General features: G+C 40.2%; 1 protein-coding gene and 2 pseudogenes across 1 annotated transcript in view; all 3 read left to right on the top strand.

Annotated features, from left to right (window-relative positions):
• LOC137261062 (uncharacterized) overlaps positions 1 to 5,154 on the top strand; it is a 37,215-nt pseudogene extending 32,061 nt beyond the window's left edge.
• The window catches only part of LOC137261071 (ADP-ribosylation factor-like protein 1), a 382,131-nt gene that overhangs the window by 247,768 nt on the left and 109,891 nt on the right, over positions 1 to 24,472 (top strand). The window lies entirely within an intron of this gene.
• On the top strand, positions 1,479 to 2,597 carry LOC137261072 (uncharacterized; annotated as a pseudogene).

Genomic DNA, 24,472 nt, shown 5'->3' with positions numbered 1-24,472 from the left:
CCAGGTGAGGCTGTTTGCAAAACCTGCAATTGTATCTCTTTTTAGGAAAATGAAAATAGTCAGTCTGTCTGTGTCTGGGTGCCTGTGTGTCTGTGTCGGTGTCTGTGAAAAGAATCAAGGCACCAAATATTCACCAAGTGTCCTTGATTGTATAACAGTCCTCTGATCTTGTGTTCAGACTGACTATTTACAATTTTGCTACGTTCTTGGATTGCCAGAATCAGAAGTGTGTCTTCAAGTTTTACCAAAGTTGGTGCCCAGAGCTCAGGTCCCGAAACAGGTGAAATTAAGATTACACGATGCCATTTAGAAAGTGGTCAAATGCAACATATGTCATATTTCGGATTTCACTTTCTCAGTAGAGTACAAATCCTAGTACTTTTTTGGTTGAGTCCCATCCGGGATTCGAACCTGCACCCTCAGAGTCAGGCACCTAATCGCCAGCACACAAAGTCAGCCGCCTTACACTTATCAGAGGCGTACACAAAGTACGCAGTCTAGACTACCAGTTGTCCGACTTTCATTTTTGTGGAAGTCACGGTGACTAGCGTCTAAAAGGCAGTTTGGGTTATCTGAGGAAGTAATACTAGTAATCGGAGTGTACCGCTGAGCATGCCCCCTCCTTGGCGTGGAATTCAGCACATTACAAATACCCTTATCATTACAAAGTGGTTGACTTCTGGGTTTTGCGTCATTTACGGACCTTTTCTCATTAGTGTGGTAAACATGGATGACATGTCATTCCTTAATCTATGACACCCCCTTATTGAGAAATTACAAGTCTCGATAAGCAGATTTTTTATTTCAGTGGCATATAATGGATTTCTTTTTCCTTTTTTCAACCCAGGTTCTTCAGTTCCATATTATGACATGTCCAACTCCTCCAACATTGCAGTCGGATAAGCGGCCATCGAGGCTGTATATCACAAGGTGGGATTAAGAGAGAAAACCATTTGCGGTGTATAAATGACCTGCTCGCTGTCATACAAAACTTGTTCTGAAATGGTTTCACTGGTGTTTCATCATCCTCAGTCAGGCTTCAAAAAGTCAATTGTCTGCTCTAGACATGAGCTGCTGAAAAATGACCCACTGTATATAAACGACCGGAGCTTTTCCATGTTGATCCAATGTGTACCCATATTAATTTTCTGTAAAATATTAGCAGTGTTCATAGTTATCTTGAAGTCAGAATGATCCAAACGTTGAATTTCAGTTACTATTTGATATTTTTCATATTTTCACCAGAGTCTCAACACAAGGATCAAACATCTGAGTGATATGTTCGTGCAAACCGGTGCTCTCCACAAAGCTGAAGAACTTCTGGGGCGGTGGGGTAGCCTAGTGGTTAAAGCGTTCGCTCGTCACGCCGAAGAACCGGGTTCGATTCCCCACATGGGTACAATGTGTGAGGCCCATTTTCTGGTGTCCCCCGCCGTGATATTGCTGGAATATTGCTAAAAGCGGCGTAAACCCAAACGCACTCCCTCACTGAAGAACTTCTAAAGAGACACAGCCACGTTTCAATCTGTGGAGCCCCAGGAGATGGCAAGACTACTGCTGCTCTCGGGATCTGTGAAACGTACATGAAGAAAAACTATCAAGTACTGTTTGTAGAAAATGTTGAAGGGTTTGACATTGATGTCGTTATTGAGCGAGAGTGTGACATGTTGGTTATGTTTGATGATATCTTTGGTTCTGTTGTGTTTCCTAGCAGTTTGGAGAAATTACAGAAAGTGTTCAATGCCTTGGTTGATATTTTACTTCGCTTGAGAAGAGACGAGGAGCTAGCAGCCAAGGGAGAAAGAAAGGAGAAAGTGAAGACAGGCATGATGAAGAAGGGAGATGAAAAGCAAAGTGAAGACGTAACGACAAAAAATAGCAGTTACAAACTTCGCATCATTTTGACATCCAGGAACTACAACTGGAATGAGGGATGTGCAAGACTACATCAGTTCAAAGTAAATCTATTTAAACATGAAACAATTGTTGATATGATAAAGACATGTTTAACCATTGAAGAAAAGAAACAGATCCTGACATCGTTCAGAAAGAGAAGCCAAATCTGCAGTATTTCCAGTACAGACATGAAAACTGCTACAGAGTTAAAGGACAGCTTGTTTGGATATCCTTTGACCTGTAAACTGTACTTCACCAACCCAGCGTTCCAGATGTACAGTCTTGGGGATTTTTTTCTGAAACCAGTGACATACCTGAGAGGTGACCTTGACACCATTGTCCGTGAAGGTAGCAGCAGATCGACTGCTCTGATTCTACTGGTCATTTGTGGAGGAAAACTGGACCTTGCCTCCTTGACGATGGGAACAGATAAGAAAGTCACAGATCTGTTTCATGTTGTGAAGGAGAAGGTAGCAACATGCACTGATACGGACATGGAAAGAGAGATAAACAATTTCACCGGCACCTACTGTGTCGTGGAGAATCATGTCGCCTCCTTTTCACATCCAGCCATTCACGATGCTACCGCGTGTGCTTTGGGAAATCTGAACAGTGTTTTATTAGTCAAACACTGTTCCCTTCAGTTTTTGTATGAAAGAGTTAGACCAAGCATGACTGATGCTCGACAGACAACCCAAACTGATGATGTGACAAACATGATCTACATTAAATCTCGTCTTTACCCATTGATGATCAAGAGGCTAGTGGAGGGTATCCGTGAAGATTGCTTCAGATGGACAGTAGGCCAATCTGTGTTCAGAATCGATGAATTAGCATCGTCGCTAATGACGGAACTGACAAATGACTTGCCTCATATAGTCCATCGAAAGGACAGCACATCTGGTGAATGTTTTCTATACTGGACTTCCCTATCCAATAATGATTTAGTGTTCAAACAGTCACTATTAGTGATGATGAAAAAGGAAAATCTTTTCCCTGAGGATATCAAAGACCTGTATCACAGTATCACAGGATGTATAAAGGCTGGACATCTGAGGAACCTGCAATGTATTGTTGATGTGCTAATGAAGAATGGAGAATATAATGCAGACAGAAGGATGGCAGGAGGCAAAACATTGCTTATAATTGCTGCAGAGGCTGGACAGCTGGATGTGTTCAACTTTCTACTGCAAGAAGAAGCAAATGTGTCAGTGACGGACTGGAAAGGAAACAGTTGCCTCCACCATGCGTGTATTTCAGGAAAAAGAGATATTGTGAAAGTTGTTAAAGAAAAGTTTCCAGATATGATTGATGATTGTAATCATAATGGATTCACATCTGCAGTGTTGTGTTCTGAGACAGGACAGGAGGAGATCCTCAGGTTCCTGGTGTCACATGGTGCCTCTCTTTCTGTTAAGACATTTGAAGGTTTCAGTTGTTTACATGAGGCATGTTCAAGTGGTCATTTTTCAACTGTCCAATATTTGTTGTCTTGTGAAATTTTTAACATTAATGACGGAACATTATCAAAGAGAACCCCGATTATGATGGCTGCTGAAAATGGAAACTCTGATGTTTATGACCTTCTTGTGTCAGAGGGGACTGATGTGTCTCTAACTGATGACATGGGGAGAGACTGTCTGATGTATGCATGTGAGGGAGGTAACGTGTCTATACTTAGGCACTTACTGTCCTTGAAAACAATCACATTAACAGGAGAGATCTCATCAACATGACACCCGTCCTGATAGCAGCTGAGGCCGAGCACTATAATGCTTATCACCTTCTTGTGTTAGAGGGAGCTGATGTGTCTCTTACAGATAACGAGGGCAGAGATTGTCCGATGTATGCGTGTAAGGAAGGTAACATGTCTATAGTTAGACACTTACTGTCCTTGAAAAGAATCGACATCAACAGGAGAGATGGCAGCAACATGACACCAGTCATGATAGCAGCTGAGGCCGGGCACTCTGATGTTTATCACCTTCTTGTGTCAGAGGGAGCTGATGTGTCTCCTACAGATAACAAAGGCAGAGATTGTCTGATGTATGCGTGTAAGGAAGGTAACATGTCTATAGTTAGACACTTACTGTCCTTGAAAAGAATCGACATCAACAGGAGAGATGGCAGCAACATGACACCAGTCATGATAGCAACTGAAGCCGGGCACCCTGATGTTTATGAGCTTCTTGTGTCAGAGGGAGCTGATGTGTCTCTTACAGATAACGAGGTCAGAAACTGTCTGATATGTGTATGTGGAAGAGTCAGTAGGTTTACATGGCTCTTCAAAACCTCAGAGTGTATGTCTATTATTAGACACCTTCTATGTTTGAAAAGAATCAACATCAACTGTAGAGATGGCAGCAACAGGACACCAGTCATGATAGCAGCTGAGGCCGAGCACTTTGATGTTTATCACCTTCTTGTGTCAGAGGGAGCTGATGTGTCTCTTACAGATAACAAGGGCAGAGATTGTCTGATGTACGCGTGTAAGGAAGGTAACATGTCTATAGTTAAGCACTTACTGTCCTTGAAAAGAATCGACATCAACAGGAGAGATGGCAGCAACATGACACCAGTCATGATAGCAGCTGTGGCCGGGAACTCTGATGTTTATCACCTTCTTGTGTCAGAGGGAGCTGATGTGTCTCTTACAGATAAGATGGGCAGAGATTGCCTGATTTATGCATGTCTGAGAAGTAACATGTCTATAGTTAAGCACTTACTGTCCTTGAAAAGAATCGACATCAACAGGAGAGATGGCAGCAACATGACACCAGTCATGATGGCAGTTCAAGCCCAACATTCTGATGTTTATGAGCTTCTTGTGTCAGAGGGAGCTGATGTTTCTCTTACAGATAACAAGGGCAGAGATTGTCTGATGTATGTAAGGAAGGTAACATGTCTATAGTTAAGCACTTACTGTCCTTGAAAACAATCAACATTAACTGTAGAGATGGCATCAACAGGACACCTGTCATGATGGCAGTTCAAGCCCAACATTCTGATGTTTATGAGCTTCTTGTGTCAGAGGGAGCTGATGTTTCTCTTACAGATAACAAGGGCAGAGATTGTCTGATGTATGCATGTGTGAGAGGTAACATGTCTATAGTTAAGCACTTACTGTCCTTGAAAACAATCAACATTAACAGAAGAGATGGCATCAACAGGACACCTGTCATAATGGCAGTTCAAACCCAACACTCTGATGTTTATGACCTTCTTGTGTCAGAGGGAGCTGATGTGTCTCTTACATGAAACAAGGGCAAAAACTGCTGAGATGTAATGGAATGGAAATTTCATCTTCACATAGGATAATCTCGAAAGGAATCAAGACTGAATACTGAAGCTGAAATAATAAATGCACAGTGCCTTTCAGAGTGAGTGAGTGAGGTTAAAGTTTACGCCGCTTTTAGCATTATTCCAGCAATATCACGACTGGGGTCACCGGGAAATGAGCTCCGCATGTTGTGCCCATGTGGGGACTCTCTTTCAGAAATGTCAGGGAATGTCAGAAATACTCAAAACACCATTTTCAATTTTTATATTTCTGTAGTAAGCCATTTTTGGCAACTTCATACATTTAATAATGTAACTATTTGTATCCAGAGCTTACACAATGGTGTCATTCCAGTGATTTTCCAGGGAACCAATCATCAGTTGAATGGCCCCATTTGCAAACTATTTGTATAGGATGTTTAATGAAATGATGTAAGTCCTTCATGCATGAGAAATGTGAGTGAGTAAGATGATGAGAATGATTCATTATTGCTTTACCTCGCTCCCTAAAATTCGCTCCCAAAAATTTGCTAAGATTATTTTAAGCGTTCTGTCATTTTGAGATTTGTCTAGGTTTATTTGTAGTGATTGTTGGAGGCAGGAACAGATTGAAACGGTCATGAAATACTGAGTGCTGTTGTGGTCAATCTCAAACAGACATGTGATTTCGAGTTACATCCCCTTACATACAAGATTTGATTATTCCAGAGAATTTTATGGGCTACATAACAGAGAGAGGATGGCCATGTGAGGCTTTTAATGATTGGAATTACCTACTTGCTGACAGGTTCAAGGAACACCTAATTTCCATCAGCAGAGTATTTGGAAGCCGCTGAGGCTGAGTGGGTTAGATGGCTGACTTTGTGTGCTGGCCATAAGGTTCCTGGCTCATGGGTGTGGGTTCGAATCCCGGATTGTACTTAACCCAGATATATTTGTATTTCCTTATTTGTTTCAGTGTATCATGTTCAATTTTCACTGATTGTGTTTAGGGTGTAGTTCTGTACAAAGTGGTTTTAGAGTAAAACCCCCTGTAGTAAAGCAATACAGAACCAAACACGCTAATGTTTTACAATGAATGTTGTACAGATTTGCTGTTTTCCCTGTTTCTACTTCTCCTTGGCAACCTGCTAACCTTTCTTTTGTATTTTAATTCACAAATCTGTGTAAAGTAGTTTGTTATATTGTCAGAATCATGCAGTGTACAGTGTTCAGCATTAAGCAAGTAGGTCACGTGTTTATGAGAACGGTTTTCATCGATATTATTTGTGATTACGTTATGGAATTTAACAGTATTTTAGATCATTCTAACCAAAATGGAAATAGTTCTGACAAGCATGGGATGGAAGAGACAGGGGTCACAGTATTGACGAACATGGTCACAGTACTGGCAAAAACGGCCACAGTACTGGCGAACATGGTCACAGTACTGGCGAACATGGTCACAGTTCTGACGAACATGTTCACAGTACTGATGAACAAGGTCAAGTACTGACCAATATATGCATAGTACTGTTCACACTGGCCTTCATGTTGACCCACTATGACATTCTACTGACCCACCTGGGCATGGTATTGACAAACTTGAGTTGGGATTTTCAATATGTTTAGGCATCCCGTATATTTCATGTTGTTGTAAGATAATGTCTTCATGTGTGAACGACACTAAGTCTCCTGGGCACAGTCCTGACAAATATGACCACCATTGTACCTATAAACATGGACAGATTGTGTGTTTATGTATTTACTTTTTATATTTGTATATGTTTATGCATGTAATGTTGTAATGTGATAATGTATTCAGATTACAAGCACGGGCACAGTACTGACGATGGTAAACACAGCACGACCCACTGTGGTCAGGTACTGGCAAACATGACCACCATTGTACCTATGAACATGGACAGATTCTGTGTTTACATGTTGTACTTTACACATGTTTATGTATATAACGCTGTAAGAGATGATGTATTCACATAGGGATCACAGGCATGATACTGAAATTGTGAGCACCGCACGAAATAACATAGGCGGGTAATGACAAACATGACCACCACTGTAGATGTGAACATGGACAGATACTGTCATATGTCAAGACAGTGATGGGTGTTTGCGTCTTAACCTTTTCTGACCATCATGGGAACATGGACTTTTTTATTTTACACATGTCTATGCATATAAAACATTGCAATGCGATAATGTATTCAGATGAGAAGCACGGACATGATACTAACAATGTGACCACAGCACAAACTAACATGGCCGTAGTCCTGAGAAAAATGGCCACAATTGTACCTTAGTACGTGGATTATGTGTTTGTGTGTTCACTTTGTTCCATATTACATATTTTTGTGCATGTAACGTTGTAATGAGATACTGATGTTCATAAGGATATGTTGACGGATGTGGGAACATTGAGAGATATTGATGTTGATAAGCACAGTGCTGACCAACACTGACATGGTACGAATACACTGACTGACTATTGATCTGTACAGTTGTGATGAATTAATGCGTCAGTAATGTCACAACCTCTGCTGCCAAATCATCACCTGTGTTGTTCATGGACTCCCCTGGATAGAAAACATGGACACAGTTTTGACCAGCATGGTCTGATCCAGGATGACACAGGATAAGGGAGTCTGAATTTACAAAGTAGGTCACTCACCATCACCTTTAAAATCCTGACACTTCCGTGTTGCTGGTTTGTCAAGTTACACCTTAGAAAATGAACACAAAACAGGCAAACAGACATCTTTTGTTGGCTTTTATTCACAACAATCTCTTATAATAAAACTTACTGACAAGCATTGTTGATAAAACATCAGTCACATGAGATAAGCACCTTTTGACTTCATTGAAAATAACTGGCATTTTGTGATTAATAATTTCAAAATGTTGTCAACTTTGATCTGTCTCAAAAAGTATGGAAACAAAGAAAATGAAGCTGTTATTTCAAGCAAATTATTGGATCATCTACCACGTTTGTCAACTGAGGGAAAAGGGTCTCCATCACTGCCAGACAAACAAAAGAAAACTGTGGAGATCTAGAGTTAGTGATACCAATGAAAACACACAGTACAACTTGTGGACATTTACAGCAAGATTGAAGTAAGAGAAATCATTTGACATATTCCTGCCCTCAATCAATGTCTTCTTCCTGCTTTGACATGTTTTCATGACATGACATGACATTTTGTCACAACACACTATTCAAGACATCAGACATGTTAACCTAAACATGACTGAATACACAGAACATCTGACAATACAGTCTCTACATCACCACTGCCTTTCAGTAATCCCATGGTCCTTATTACCCACCCTTGGTTTTCACTGTCATTTTATCAACCAGTTTAACCTTGACATTGAGAAAAAAGGAAGGGAGGTAACTCATTACCCAGAAACCAAAGTCAGCAGTTAGTGTCATTTGACACTGAGACATCTTTTCCATCATCTGATTTTCAGTTTTTCAATACTGAATTTCTCAAGAGCTACATACTCAAAGGGACCGGACTGAATGTTGTTAATATTGTCAAGGCCGTGGCTTTTTGTAAGTCGCATTCTGTTGGGTATATTAGAGGCAAAAATGGCAGAAGTCCTCATAAGACTGACGGGATTCAGAGTTAGTATAGGGTTACTGAAATAAAAGATATATGATATGGAGGTTTCAAGACATCATACAATGCAGTGACATGACACATGGCTAAGATGGCTTGCTTATACAAGGTGATGTGTTCTGACACAATGTCTGCAGCACATGTTGTAACACAGTCTTGTGTCATAATATTCACACATACAATGTTGTGATGCATCATGTGACCAAATTTGTATGACACACAACATGTAAAACTCCACAACCAATCAAAGTTCAACATGTGCCAAATGCCACTATGAAGCTTAAATGAAGTACATGTTGAAAAAACCCCAAAGACAGTGACACCAGATGTTACCCTATCTCAGAATTGTCTCTGGGAGGTTTAACCTCTTGTTAACGCTGTCCTCAGCTGTATTCTTGCTATATGATGGCAGTCTGTGAATAACAGAATCTGGACCAGACTATTCTGTGATTGATGAACATCAGTCTATGTAACAGGACATCATAGTGATGGATTTAATGCCACTTTGACCGGTATTTCACTGAATGTATGTCTCAATGGTGCCAGAAAGGCACCAGGTACAGATGCGAAACACTTTGCTAAAGTTGATGAGCAGATATAGACTATATCAAAGATTACATAAACTAGAACTGGACACTAACATTAGGCTAAACGGACTTTCAACTTGTGACACTTGAAGCTCTAATGAAGTACTTGTTGATGAAACCCAAAACGACAGTTATTACCAACCACTATGTATCTTAGAATTGTCTCACAGACATTTAATAATGCTTTCCTAGGCAATATTCCTACTATGTGATGGTCGTCTGTAAATAACAGAATCCGGGCCAGACAATGACGTGATTGATGTACATCAGTCTGTGTAATAGGACACCATAGAGATGGATTTAGTGAAACTTTGAACAGTACTGCACGGAGTGTGTGTCTCAACTGCCAAATGTTTTAACAATAATATCATTATTTTTCTATTTTGGCGCTCAACTGCCATCGTGGGTGGATACAGATACATTGGTTTGTTCCTTCCGAATCAATCAACATTTTTTCAGAGATGTTCACAGTGAAGTGTTGATATTAGTTGATTCAATAGGTGAAGTAAATATATCGGAAATCAAGGTGGCTGCTAGTGTTGGGAATTAGTTGAAATCTCACAACTGATGATTTCTTCATTACCAATGAACATCGGAAAAAATGGTTCGCGACATTTTTCAGATTTTCCTACTCATGTTGTCATTGCGGATACGTATAGTACGATGCAACTCATGTTGTCATTGCGGATACGTATAGTACGATGCAACTTGCTACTCTTCCCGGAGTCTTCATTAACTGTTTAGTCATGACTTTTCAGTTAGTGGAGAGAGTTTTCTAAGAATAAAATACTTCGAAGATATGTTCCATTGGCGTGTGTTTCAAAGAGGAAATCAGCAGTTTCAAAATTGTTTATGTGCTGTTATGACAAAATGTAATTGACAGCCTGGTTCTCTCTTAGGGATTTAGAGCGACTTTTAGACATGCCGACGGAATCCATTTGCTATCAGAAAATATGATGAGGACTGAGGTGATTCAGCTCCCATAATTAGCCCACAGAGGTATATTCACTGAAGTCGTGTAAGACTACGTACAGTACGTACACACACACACACACACACACACACACTCACAAAGAAAGACACACACAAAGAAAGACACACACACACACACACATATGCCTGCCGGCCTTCGTCAGCACATACGCACAGTGTGATTATGCAACTTGCTACTTAAAAGTGAGACACATATATCATGAAGATAAACTTCCCGGAGTCTTCATTACCTGTTTAGTCATGACTTTTCAGTTAGTGAAGAGAGTTTTCTAAGAATAAAATACTTCGAAGATATGTTGACTTTTAGACATGCCGACAGAATCTATTTGCTATCAGAGAATATGATGAGGACTGAGGTGATTCAGCTCATATAATTAGCCCACAGAGGTATATTCACTGAAGTCGTGTAAGACTACGTACAGTACGCACGCACGCACGTACGCACGCACGCACGCACGCGCACACACATGCCTGCTTACCTTCGTCAGCACTTGACCTACATGACTGCTGCCTGACCACTCGCCGCGTTACATTGAGTATTATTGTTTCTCAACCTCAACCAAGACTTTAGTGAGTTGATATTATATTTGTGACTAAGTTGCATTGTACTAGAAACCCCTATTGTGAATCTTTGCATCATGCCTTTGTTTGCTCAGTACGGAATGTGTCAACTAAGTCAGCGAGCCTGACCATCCGATCCCGTTAGTCGCCTCTCACGACAGGCATAGTCGCCTATTATGGCAAGCATGGGTGGCTAAAAACCTATTCTGACCTTAATGGGTACTCTTTGCAAAGAACAGATAGAGATGGCAGGAAGATAATATGTTGAGTACAAGAGTACAGTAGTCTCCTATATGCAGTTGCAAAGACATAATAAGGACCCATGAAGGTCCAGGGTGGAATAAGCCTTCAGCAACCCATGTTTGTCATAAGAGGAGACTAACGGTATCGGGTTGGCATCGGTTCCAAATTGCAAATCGATGGTCATGCTGTTGATCAATGGATTGTCTGGTCCAGGCTCGATTACTTACAGACTGCCGCCATATAGCTGGAATATTGCTGCGTGCGGCGTAAAACACATATCACTCACTCTCTCACATAATAAGTGAGTGAGTTAAAATTTAACGTCACGTCGGCAATATCTCAGCCATATCGTGACGAGAACATCTAATATCAAAATCAATTATATGTCTACTATAAAACCTGTCAACGAAGGACAGTAAAACAATTAGATTATCACAAATGGAATTAAAACTAGCATGGAAAGTTAAAAACAACGTTAACATCACCATTTGGACAATACACTATAAAATCAGACTATAGATCGCCAACAACTGAAGGTAGATCAGCATACTAGGGACCATGGGAACTTACAGTACCTTTGCTACCTACATGGACCCTTGTTGGATTTACACCATCCCTTCAGCCGCTGGCGAGTGTACAATATGTTAGCCAAAATTAAAACAACAGGAATGCTACGATTAAAAACCTGGTAGACTTAAATTTACTATGAACGTTTTTGGACTTACGTACCATCTCACATAATAAGGCCACTTAAGTACCACTGAACTGTAAAGTGCACGGACATGTTCTAACATACAGCATACCTGCTATGGTGTTAGAGGGTTATTAGTTAATAATAATGTTATAAGACATAATGGGTACCTATTTTCTTCTTGGCGAACAGACTTGCCTAACGTGAGACCTCATGTGTCACATGTGCTTTGTTACGGGGCCAAACATAGTCACTCATCCAAGAACTCTTAGTGACCAATAAAGTGTAACTTTTTCAGAATTGTAATCTGGGCTCTATGGACAAGACCACACACCACCATGACATGCACGAAAAACGTTTTCATGTGGAGTGTGTATGTTGTTTATCACCTAGCCAACAGCAAAGGCATAATTAATTCTGGACCAGACAATCACGTAATCGATATCATGATCATAAGCCATGATCCTAAGTTTTGGGTACACGACACGCCAACAAGAAGATAATGGAATTGAAGAATCCATAACGTCACCTCTTCCACTAACATGCTTTGGACATATTATTACAAGGAATCCACATCAGCAATATTGCAGCTAATTACAGTTTTGGGTGGACAGGGAGACAAACAATCAGAGAATCAAACCCATGATTCTCGGATCCCAAGGGACACAACTCGGCACAGCAAAGCGTGACATCTTTTTGCACTGTCAAACCACCTACAATAGGGATGGCACGATTCACCGATGCACTGGTGCATCGTCAACAAGCTTTGCACGATAAGATACATGATTCAAGTCATTTTATATTGATTCGGTTGTTTTACATATATCGATTACCATTTTGAGTCTAATAGTAATAATTATTATTGGGTCACAACATCTAGTGTTTTGAATAATAATTATGATGGGTCACATTTCGTTTGATAGATGATCCGCATTTTTAGGATTCTCGCAGCAGACTTGTCTGGGAATTATCTGCCCTTGACTTCCTGTTTTGGTACTTCCGGGAGACTTATTCTAGGGTATTCTACAGTGTTGACGATGTTCGTAAGTGCCCGAACTTTCGGGAAATGGCTAAATATATATAAATAGGCTAGTTGCAGTGTTGCGACACAGACATTTCTGGAGTTTATGCCATCTGCATCCGTCAACTCTTGAATCTACATCATCCGATGTCAGATCGATCGCTATTTACATTCTGCATAGCTATTCTATCTCACAACAAGACTTTGGTGAGTTTGCTGCTGTATATATCTTGTGACCCACTGACTTAGATGTTGTCTCACTTATATTGTGTTTGAGTGAGTGAGTGAGTGAGTGAGTTAATATTTAACGTCACATCGGCAATATTGCAGCCATAGCGTGACGAGAATGATTAATTATAAAAATACAAATGAATTGATAGCACATACAGTGTAAAACCCTGTCAACGAAGGACAGTAAAACTGCCTAGAATATCACAGAGTAGAAGGTAAAACTAGTGAATAGACCTAAAACAACGTATCTATAGAGGACAGTACCCTTACGTACCCTCTCAGGAGGACAATTATTTTACGGTACTTCAACCCCCTTTGAGGGTACAGCCACTAACGATTTGAGTTACTATTTTAATCTTCCAATTGTAAAATATTTATCTATTTACAGTTCATTTAACAAATCTAATTCCTTTAAAAATGCAATAATTAAATGAGGACTAATATTGCTAAAAAGATCCTGCACAGATTGTGAATTAAAATACTGATCCCTTGTGATGGAATACTCAACACAGTCAAGCAAGATATGCTTGACTGTGATTCTTTCATCACAAGGGATGCAGAACGGAGGATCCTCACCTTTCAAAAGGTATTCATGAGTATATCTCGTATGGCCAATACGACATCGCCGTAAAATGACCTCCTCAAATCTGGACTGACAACCCAAGTGGGTATAACCAATATAAGGTTTTATTTCATGTAGTTTATTGATACCCACTTGGGTGTCCCACTTCTTCTGCATCAGATCACGGATATACGCTCTAATAGTAGCTTTATAATCAGAGTATGGAATAAGAAATGGAGTCACAGATTTGCTGAGTGCTGCCTTGGCAGCAAGATCAGCCATTGTGTTGCCAGAAATGCCCACATGGCTTGGTAACCAACAAAAGATGATGTCGTATTGGCCAGTAGCAAGATTATTATATAGTTCAATTATTTCTATTACAAATGGATGTTTACATGACAGGTTTTTAATTGCCTGGAGGCAAGAAAGAGAATCGGAGTAGATAATATACTGTTTATGTATAGGATGTCTTTCAATATATTTAAGAGCCGTTAGTATAGCGTTTGCCTCCGCTGTGAAAATAGAACTATTATCCGGTAATCTGAAAGATATTGTTCTGGATCCAATGACAGTGGCACAAGCCACTGCACCACCACCCTTGGACCCATCTGTAAATAAGGAGTTATAAGTGCTATATTTATGTTTCAATTGATTATATTCTTGTTTATACTGTAATTCAGTCGTTTCTGATTTTTTATATGTAGTTGATGTTAGGTCAACTTGTGGCCTAATCAACTGCCAAGGAGGAGAAGAAAGAAGTCGGAAAGGAGCTATATTTTCCAACTCAAGGCCGGAAGCAGCAAGAAATGGCTTAATTCTGAGACCAAGAGGCGGAACAAGAGAAGACTTTTTGTTATACAAATCCTCATACAGAGGATTAAAGACACAATTAAATGCGGGATTAGACTCATTGGAAGCTAATTTTGTGATGTATTGTAAAGACGTTGGTTGAGAGAAGGCTCATCGGCTTCAACATAAAGACTGTCGATAGGAGAGGTTCTAACAGAACCAAGACAAAGTCGTAGGCCTTGATGATGGACAGAATCAAGTAGTTTTAGGTTGCTTTGACAGGCTCCACCATACATGATGGAACCATAATCAAGTTTTGACCGCACAAGTGATCTATATAAGTGAAGGAGGGTAGTCTGATCTCCTCCCCATTTTGAATTGGACACAACCTTTAATAAATCGAGAGCCTTTAAGCATTTGGCTTTCAGGGATTTAATATGGGGCACAAAAGTTTATATTTACGGCAGAAGTGTATACAATTGGTTTTTGATTTAGAAAATTTGAAGCCATTTTCGAGACACCATTTATCTATTTTGTTTAAGCACAGCTGCAGTTGCCGTTCAATAGTATGCATATTTTTACCACGACAAGAAATATTAAAATCATCCACAAATAGCGAACCATCTATTGAATCGTTTAAAACTTTAGATAGACTGTTGATTTTGATGCTAAAAAGAGTGACAGACAAAATACTGCCTTGTGGAACACCCTGATCCTGATTGTAATGATCAGACAGGGTAGAACCCACGCGGACTTGAAATTGTCTGTTACTTAAAAAGTTGGCTATGAATTCAGGCAAACGACCTCGCAAACCGAAATCATGTAAATCTCTTAAAATGCCATATTTCCAGGTTGTGTCATATGCTTTCTCAAGATCAAAAAAGATAGACACAGCGTGTTGTTTATTAATTAGAGCGTTTTTGACAAATGATTCCAAACGCACTAAGTGATCAAGAGTACTTCTGTTTTTACGGAAACCACATTGTATATCCGTTATAAGGTTATTGGTTTCCAAGTACCAAACAAGTCGATTATTAATCATGCGCTCCATGGTCTTGCAAACACAGCTAGTTAGTGAAATGGGTCTATAATTACACGGATCGGTATGATCACGTCCAGGTTTAGGTATGGGTACTACTATAGCTTCACGCCATGAGGGAGGAAATTTACCAATATCATCAAAAATAGTTAAAAGAGTTTCTAGGCAGGATTCTGGTAAATGCTTCAGGAGTTGATAATGTATGTTATCAGGCCCTGTAGCAGTATCGTAAGCTTGATCAAGAGCAGTATGAAGCTCATGAATAGAAAATAGTTCGTTATAATCTTCCCCGTTATCTGAATGGAAATTAATAGGTTTCTTTTCTTGTTGTCTTTGATACTGTTGGAATTTCGGCATATAGTTAGAAGAGGAAGAATGTTTAGCAAGCGTTTCACCCAGTTTATTTGCAATATCTGATTTATCAGTAAGTAATTGATCTCCATGTTTAAGATGATGGACACTAGATATTGTACCCTTACCTTTAATTTTCTGTACCATGTTCCACACTTTAGACATGGGCGTTCGAGAATTTATTTTGGAGACATAATTTTTCCAAGATTGACGTTTATTCATTTTAAAGGTACGCCTCGCTTTAGCATTTAAAATTTTAAATTTATTTAAATTATGGACCATAGGATGGCGACGGAAATACTGTTCTGCTTTCTTTCGTGCCTTCCTAGCTTGTTTGCAGTCATCAGTAAACCATGGTTTACGTATATGTGGATTAGAAGAGGACTTCGGAACACATTCATCAGCTATTTTATGAAGTACGGTAGAGAAAGAATTTATAGGATCAGGAACATCAAGAAAAACATCAGGTGTTAGTTTACTAGAACAAAGAATTTCATACCAAGCCCAGTTAGCTTTAGCAAAGTTCCATCGTGATGATGGAGAGACATCCGATGGTGTCACAGATTGTAATAAAGTGGGAAAATGATCACTTCCACAGAGGTCATCGTGAACTGACCATTCGAACTCACTTAGCAGATGAGAATCAACAACAGCTAAATGAAGACACGAATACGTTCCAGTTCCTGGATGCAAATATGTAGAAGAACCATCATTGAATATGCATAAGTCATTGTTTAAGAAAAAATCCTCCAAAACTTTACCTTTCATATTGCTGTCATTCCTACCCCAAAGCGGGTTGTGACCATTTAAATCTCCCATGATTATACAGGGTTTCGGGAGTTGGTCATAAAGTGACTGAAGATCATATTGTTGAAGACAATATGACAGTGGGATGTATAAAGAACATAAAGTGAACACGACATTCAATGTCACACGAACTGCAACAGCCTGGAGAGGGGTACGAAGAGGGACAGGGCTATGAATGACACCCTGCCTCACCAAAACAGAAGATCCCCCAGTTGCTTTATCGCCTGGGGGAGAAAAGTGATGATATGAGTCATATTGTCTTAAATCAATTTTATCTGTGTTTTTGAGGAATGATTCTTGTAAACAAAGAGCAGAAGGTTTTAAATCTTGGATCAATAGCTGAAGATCAGATAAATTATTCCGAAGACCTCTACAATTCCACTGTAATAAACTGACAGGGCAGTTCATGGGGGCATAATAGGAGATCGTGAATGAGGAGGGCCTTTATGCTGCAATGGCAGCGATGGAGAGACCTCCATATCTAGAGATTCGAAGATATTGTGAACCTCCAGAGGAACAGTCAAGGGTAAAGGCACCTCAATATGTTTGAGACCCTTTGATTCTTTTTTCTTGAGCTTTTGTTTTTCCTTCTTTGTGAGCAAAGTAGTTCGTTTTATCTCAGGTTCAGGCTGACTTTCAGTTTCTGGTACTGTTTCAGCAGACACAGTCGTTTGTGAGGAAGATGTGGAACGGGAAGGTGTGATTTCAGCATCTATTTCATAAAGAACCGTCTGTACATCAGATATCCAGTTAATTGACGTTTGACATCCTTGATCAACCTTTGTACGTGAGGAAGAAACTACAGCAGAGTAAGACACTGCAGAAGTGGAAGAAGAGGACTCCTTTTCTACTATTTTTTTGGCCTCAGAGAAAGAAACATCTTTAGAATATTTTATGGTGAGAATTTTACTTTGTTGCATGTAGCATGGGCATGATTTTGAGAAGGACATGTGGTCGCCACTGCAGTTTGCACACTTGATTACATCTGTGCAGTCTGTACCGTTTCCCACTGCAGCGGGAGCAAACTGGAGAGTTACGGCAAGATTTTGCACCATGTCCAAATTGTTGACATCTGAAACACCGGAGAGGATTTGGGATATATACATCAACTCCAATGTTGAAATACCCGGCTTTAATTGATGAAGGTATTTTTGATAGTGCAAACGTGAAAAGGTAAGTGTTTGTTTTGATAACTCTCTCACCATCTTTCCTAGTGAACCGTCTCACATGCGTAACGCCTTGACTCTGCAGCTCTGCTGTAATCTCATCCTCTGACATGTCTGAGAGGCACTTTGCACGGTCACGGACAATACCTCTACATGAATTTAAAGTTTTGTGTACTAAGATAACAATCTCAGTATTTGCAAAATGATGGGCTTTGAGGAGATTCACAGACTGTTGTCTCCGAGCACATTCCACAAGCAATGAACCAGAGCGGAGACGGGTAACATTCTTTACGTTGCCACATATGCCCTCAATTGACTTCGAAATTACGAAGGGATTGATTTTGAGGGGTTCACCATCAACACCTGTTACGACTAAAAATCGTGGCCAGTAATCAGTATTGTGTACAGATTCCTCATCCGAAGAAGTAGCAATATCTGCATCAACGTGTCTTCTCTTAGTTTTTGACCGAGAACCAGTTAGTTGTGGGGTAGCCATAATGAAGGAAATATATTCAACAGCCCTGCTCCCCACCCACCATGGAGTGTCAACGCGGACGGTGTTGTAGTGGAAGCCAACTACAGACGCCAGGGTTACAGGGATGCTATACTCCAGCAAAATGGACACGGGTAGCTATTTTTGCCAAACAAGGTATAAGTCAGGCTGGTTCTGCCCTAGACAGATCCCTGAAGACAAACAGAACCCGGAGGTCAAGATTGCCAGGTTGGCCCATGAGCCACCGCCTTCTGGCATAGGACTCTAGGCAAGTTATTACACATATAATTTTGCATGGAAAATCGAAATGTCCAAGACCCAGTAACAGAAATGTGCACAAAATAATCACCATGCACAGGGCTTGGCGTGACCAACCGATTGATAGAACCGGGCCAGTTCTACCACCCGTCTAGGCGAAGTCAGGGCCAAAGTGGTGTGTTGAGCAACAGGAACACGGTTCCAGGCCCCTGTTGCCCTCAACCACCAGGATCCCCTCCTCCACCGACACAGGGCCGCAACCCACGGCAAACGGGTTGGTGGACCAAATATCCCCCCGGGTCCACTACGGGGGTGTCGGCGAGCTCTTGGCGTTACCCAGCACCCACCACGAGGAGGTGGCTCGCCACGGGTGCCTATATTGTGTTTGAAATCAGTATTGTGAAAGTGACTTGTGACTTTGTATACCTTGCTCTCACTGAATAATAATACATTATTTGAACGTTTAGGATTTGTCTTTGTTGTGTTTTGCTGCTTCACATGGGATTTCTTACATTGTTTGTCACGGTAAATTCTTAACCGTAACATATCTTTTACACATAACAGCAAACATGGACTGATGGGTAGTTGTCCTTTGTCTATTAATTTCTACTCAAAACAAACATGCCTATCTCTATCACCACTGCCTTTAAGTCGTTTCTGCCCCTAATCCCCTCACGCGCAGTAGGGCTACAATCTGTCAACCTTTCTTTATAACCATATCTTACTATAGCAGATTGTTATCAAAGGTTCCAGTCTGACAATTATCCAACAACAAGTTGAAATGTTGACAGGTGTAGAATAGTCTCTAGGCTAAAATCGTATATCTCACGGGGTTAATACTGTCGTCATATTCAACTGATTTAGGATGAAGAGTGTTAGTTCACTGGGAAATAATGTTTATAATACAACTATGTTTGCTCCGAAACGAAATTCAAGCTCTCCAACAGTGACATAATAAAGAGAAAATGTCCGCTATGCAGATTTTGCACTTAGTAGTTGTCAGTACATGCACTCATATAAGCATATTAATAGTAAAAGTTATTCCGTGAAATCGTCCGTAAGCAGTTGCCTCTACACAACATAAACCTTTCAGTATTTCAGTGATTGATATGAACACTGACTCCGTGATAGCATAATTTATTACTCCCCCGTTGAAGATACTGAAGTGTAATATTTTACGGCAGTATTACACTAGTGTAATACCGCTTGTGGTATGACGTCAAGATGGTTCAAAGTTGTGACGTCACAATATTAATATCGTTGTCGGAATTATACTAGACTGTACTTGATTCGCTGAAAACTGAGAGTCCTCTCTCTGTAGGCAATTTCCCCGCAGTTTCTGTAAATTTATGTTGGCAAGTAATACACAGAGGGTCGTTTAGTATCCTCTGTGAACACAAGGACATCATGAATTAATTACGGGCTTTTGTGCTTCACCTTCTTTCATCTTATTGCCAAACACATAACATTTTCACAAGCAAAGACAGGTAAACATGGTCTGGTCTTTATTCATGACATCTACATTGAACATTGAACATTGAACATTGAAGAAAGGCTTTCAGCAGTTTATGGGAAGTCTTCCCCTTTATCTGCTACCATCAAACGACGGGTCAATGAATTTAAGCATGGTAGAGACAGTCTTGAAGATAACCCCCGTCCGGGTCGCCCAACAACAAGCACTAGTCAGGAAAACATTGACAGAGGGCATAGACTTGTGCTGGAAAATCGTCGAATCACACTCCACGAGTTAGAGGAGACCACAGGCATTTCACACGGATCCATCGTGACAATTCTTCATGAACATCTCGTCATGTCTAAGGTGTGTGCAAGATGGGTGCCAAGAATGCTTACAGATGAAATGAAGCAAACAAGGGTCACCATAAGCAACTCCAACCAGATACAACAAGAATCCAGAAGATTTTCACTTTAGGCTAGTAACCTGTGATGAAACCTGGATCCACCACTATGATCCTGAGAGCAAACAAGAATCCATGGAATGGAAACATGTCACTTCTCCCAGGACCAAAAAGTTCAAAGCCTCTAGATCAGTACAGAATGTAATGGCGACAGTCTCCTGGGATAGCAAAGGCGTCATCCACATAGATTACTTACCAAAAGGAAAAACAATGAATGGGGAATATTAAGCTTACTTGTTGAGGTAATTGCGACAGTCAATCAAGGAGAAGCGCCGGGGCAAGATCAGACGTGGTATTCTTCTACATCAAGACAATGCTCCAGTACATACCTCTCGCGTTGCAGCCGCTGCTGTCCAGGAATGCGGGTATGAAATCTTGCCGCATTCCCCCTACTCTCCAGACCTGGCACCAAGTGATTACCATCTGTTTCCAAATCTCAAGAAACACTTGCTTGGTCGTAGATTTCAGGATGATAATGTGCTTATTGCTGATACTGAGGCTTGGTTTGAGAGATGGCATCAGCGCCTGGCAGAAAAGATGGAATAAGTGTCTTGACTCACAAGGGGACTATGTTGAAAAATAAATGTGGTTCATAACAGTATTTCGTGTTTTTCTATACAAGGCTCAAAAGTTATTGACATCCCCTCGTACAAGATGTCATATATAATGTCACTGCGTGGACCTTGGACACCTAATTGAATTGCTTGTATAGCTGATAACGAATCAGTAAAAATTATTGCTTCGTGCTCATTATCTTTTACCCATTTTAAAGCTTGAAGTATGGCTGTCAATTCTGCTGCAAACACAGACAGATTATCAGTCAATCTAAATCTTTTAGATAAACCAAGATTGGGAATATAAAAGGCCCCACCAACATGACCGGTTCTGGGATCCTTTGAAGCATCAGTGTAAATATGAGTAAAATTACTATATTTGGTGTGAATGTAGTCTTGGGTTAGGATTTTAATAACATTTGGTGACATTTGTTTGTTTACAAGTTCCGATAAATCATTAGAAATCGAGGGTTGTGTTAAAGTCCATGGAACTGTTTTAGGTAGAGATTGCGCAGCATTCAGCTGAAGATTGTTCAACTCGTACTGCGATGCAAATTGTTGAACAAGTAATCCAGATAGTGGTTTTCCATGATTCCAATCACACATGACATATTCCACACAATCACACAAAATATCAGTTGCTGGTTGATACCTAGATGAAGCTTTTAAAGATAAATAGTACTTAAGAGCCACTTTAAGACGATGATATTGCAAAGGAGGTTGTGAGCATTCCACCTGCAAGGCAGAAACCGGTGTAGTAGGAAAAGCACCAGTGCATATCCGTAGAGCTTTAGCTTGAACACGATCAAGTTTAGCCAAATGACATTTTGCAGCATTCATGAAAACTTGACAACCGTATTCTAACCTAGACAAAAATAGTACTTTGTACAAAAGAAGCAAGGACGATTTATCAGCACCCCACTTTGTGGCAGACACGCTCTTCAGTAAATTGAGAGTTTTAGTGCATTTTGGTGAAATGTAGTTGATGTGGCTGGACCATGAGAGTTTTTTTATCAAAGATTACACCCTAGAATTTAAATTCAGAAACAAATTTATTTGTCCTGATCCCCAAGGTGTAGCTTCAGATTTGGGGAAAGTTTATGTCTTGTGAAGAACATAGCAATTGATTTAGAAGTTGATACCTTAAAGCCCCACTGTGAACACCAAAGATCGATATAATTTAGAGCCAATTGAATAGATTTGTGAACAAACTCAATGTTTCCAAAACGTCTACAACAAGCACATCATCTGCAAATTGTGATGCGTCAATATTTAACGGAAGTTCAGAAAAGAAATCATTGATCATGATATTAAAGAGCAAAGGGCTCATAACACTGCCCTACTGCCCTGTGGAGTGCCATTTACAATATTTCGCATGTCAGACACGTGTTCCCCAATACGAACTTGTGTGGTTCGATCACTTAGGAACGACTTTATCCACTTTAGCATTCGTCCCTCGGGATGTGCTGCGTTAGCCAGCTAGACGTCCAGACTGTGAATGATCCAACAATCTGTCACCATTGATAGGACACTGACAGGAGCATTTGTGCTCTGTTCGAACCCTGAGTGACCTTCACTGAAGGTCGACTTATTGCAACTTGCTGAGAAGATGAAACAACCGGCTGTTTAGGACGACGTTTGACAACATTTGCAAATGACACAGGCATAGTAGTGTTGTTCTCTTTGACCATTTGTACGGCTTCTTTATAAGAAACTTTGTTCTCAACTTTTACACGTTGGATTTCAAGGGCTTTTTAGTATTTACTACAACCTCTATAGGCTGCGCTGTGTTTTCCTCCACAATTTGAACATTTCAAGGTATCTTTAGCGGGACAGGCATCATAGGCATGATCCCCACTGCAACGAGCACAAACCTGAACCGTACTTATACAATTGTTTGATGTATGGCCGAAACGCTGACATTTATAACATCTGAGGGCTGGTGGCACATACGTTCTTACCTTGAAGGACTGACAGTACATGTATACATGCTCAGGGATTGTAGTACTTGCAAAAGTTAACAGAACTGATAATGTCTGCTCTTTTTCCTTACCTCTGGTCAAACGTAACTTTGAACGATTTCAACTGCTAAGCTATTTCATCTTCAGAAATATCCAGAGCGATATTGTAAATAACACCTTTGGTTTCTCGCAGACTGTTGGGGACATAAGCCTTGATTTGTTTCCCACAAATTCGTGTCACAGAGAGAGCCGTTTTGGATTGCTCAGCCGATCTGCAGTTTAACACAACGTCACCTTTATCCGACCAGTCGGCTGTAAATTCCCCATCAGAATCGGATTTCATAGCCCTATCTGCGAAGCAAACGCTATCACTATTGTCGACAAGCGTAAGCCGCGAAGTAGGTTCTGCACGAACAAAACGTGCCAAACGCACGCACAAAGCCGAGCGTGCTCAGACAACCGAAACACGCAAGTGAATTTCACGAGCACAAACTTACAACTAAAGGCAATTGCAAAATATAATTACTAAATTAATGACCAAAGCAAGTTTCACCAACTATGCTTATGGTATAGTACAAAGAACACCTCAACTAACCACTGTAAATCTGAGCGTGAAAATCAACACAGGAACACAGATAAACACATCTGTCCTCGTCAGCAGACCAAGCAAGAGTCTCCATAAGAGATGTTGTCGCTTCACAAGTTACTTCCCCTTGTAGCCCAATACAAAAAGTAGGAATTACTTCCTTGTTACCTGGCGAGGCAGAGACATCCCTCTGTACGTTTTCACATCTTACAAGGTAAATAATACCAATATTCCTGATTGTTACATGAAGTAACCTTCATTTACGCACTATTGTTTATAGCAACATTGGAAAATGTTTTAAAACCAATGATGACATTATCTGTAACACGATGACATTTTGATCGAAATATGGGTGATGTAGAAGATTGCAATGATATTTGATTTCAGTAAGTGATATGTTATTGTATATTTAATGAAGAAAAACACTATAAAAGTATTTCTAACAGTTACTATAATCTGAGACATTAGGAATTATCACAACAAACTTTTCGTTCGTGTCCATGAAATAAAACTGAAAATATAACATCATCTGGGACAATTTCTCCTTTACGCACAATGAAAATTCCAGTCTATTCAAGGCAACAGAAGAGAAATGCTTTATAATCAAAAGGTGACGATTGGCTGCAGCTGATGTTTGCATTAACTGAGATCCTACAGATCTTGTTGCTGCACAAGTTACTTCCCCTTGCAGCCCAGTGCAGAAAATAAGATTTACTTCCTTGTTACCGGTACCAGAGACCATATAATAGATTATATGGTCTCTGCCGGTACATGACAGACATTTGAACTGTACATTATTCACACTTTACATGCTAAATAATAAGTACAAATAATGCTGATTGTCGCATGAAACCACTTTCAGTCATTC

Source organism: Haliotis asinina, chromosome 14 (assembly GCF_037392515.1).
Source record: "Haliotis asinina isolate JCU_RB_2024 chromosome 14, JCU_Hal_asi_v2, whole genome shotgun sequence".
Lineage (NCBI taxonomy): Eukaryota > Metazoa > Mollusca > Gastropoda > Lepetellida > Haliotidae > Haliotis > Haliotis asinina.
The sequence above is the reverse complement of the archived record's forward strand: the minus strand, read 5'-3'. Positions and strand labels throughout refer to the sequence as shown.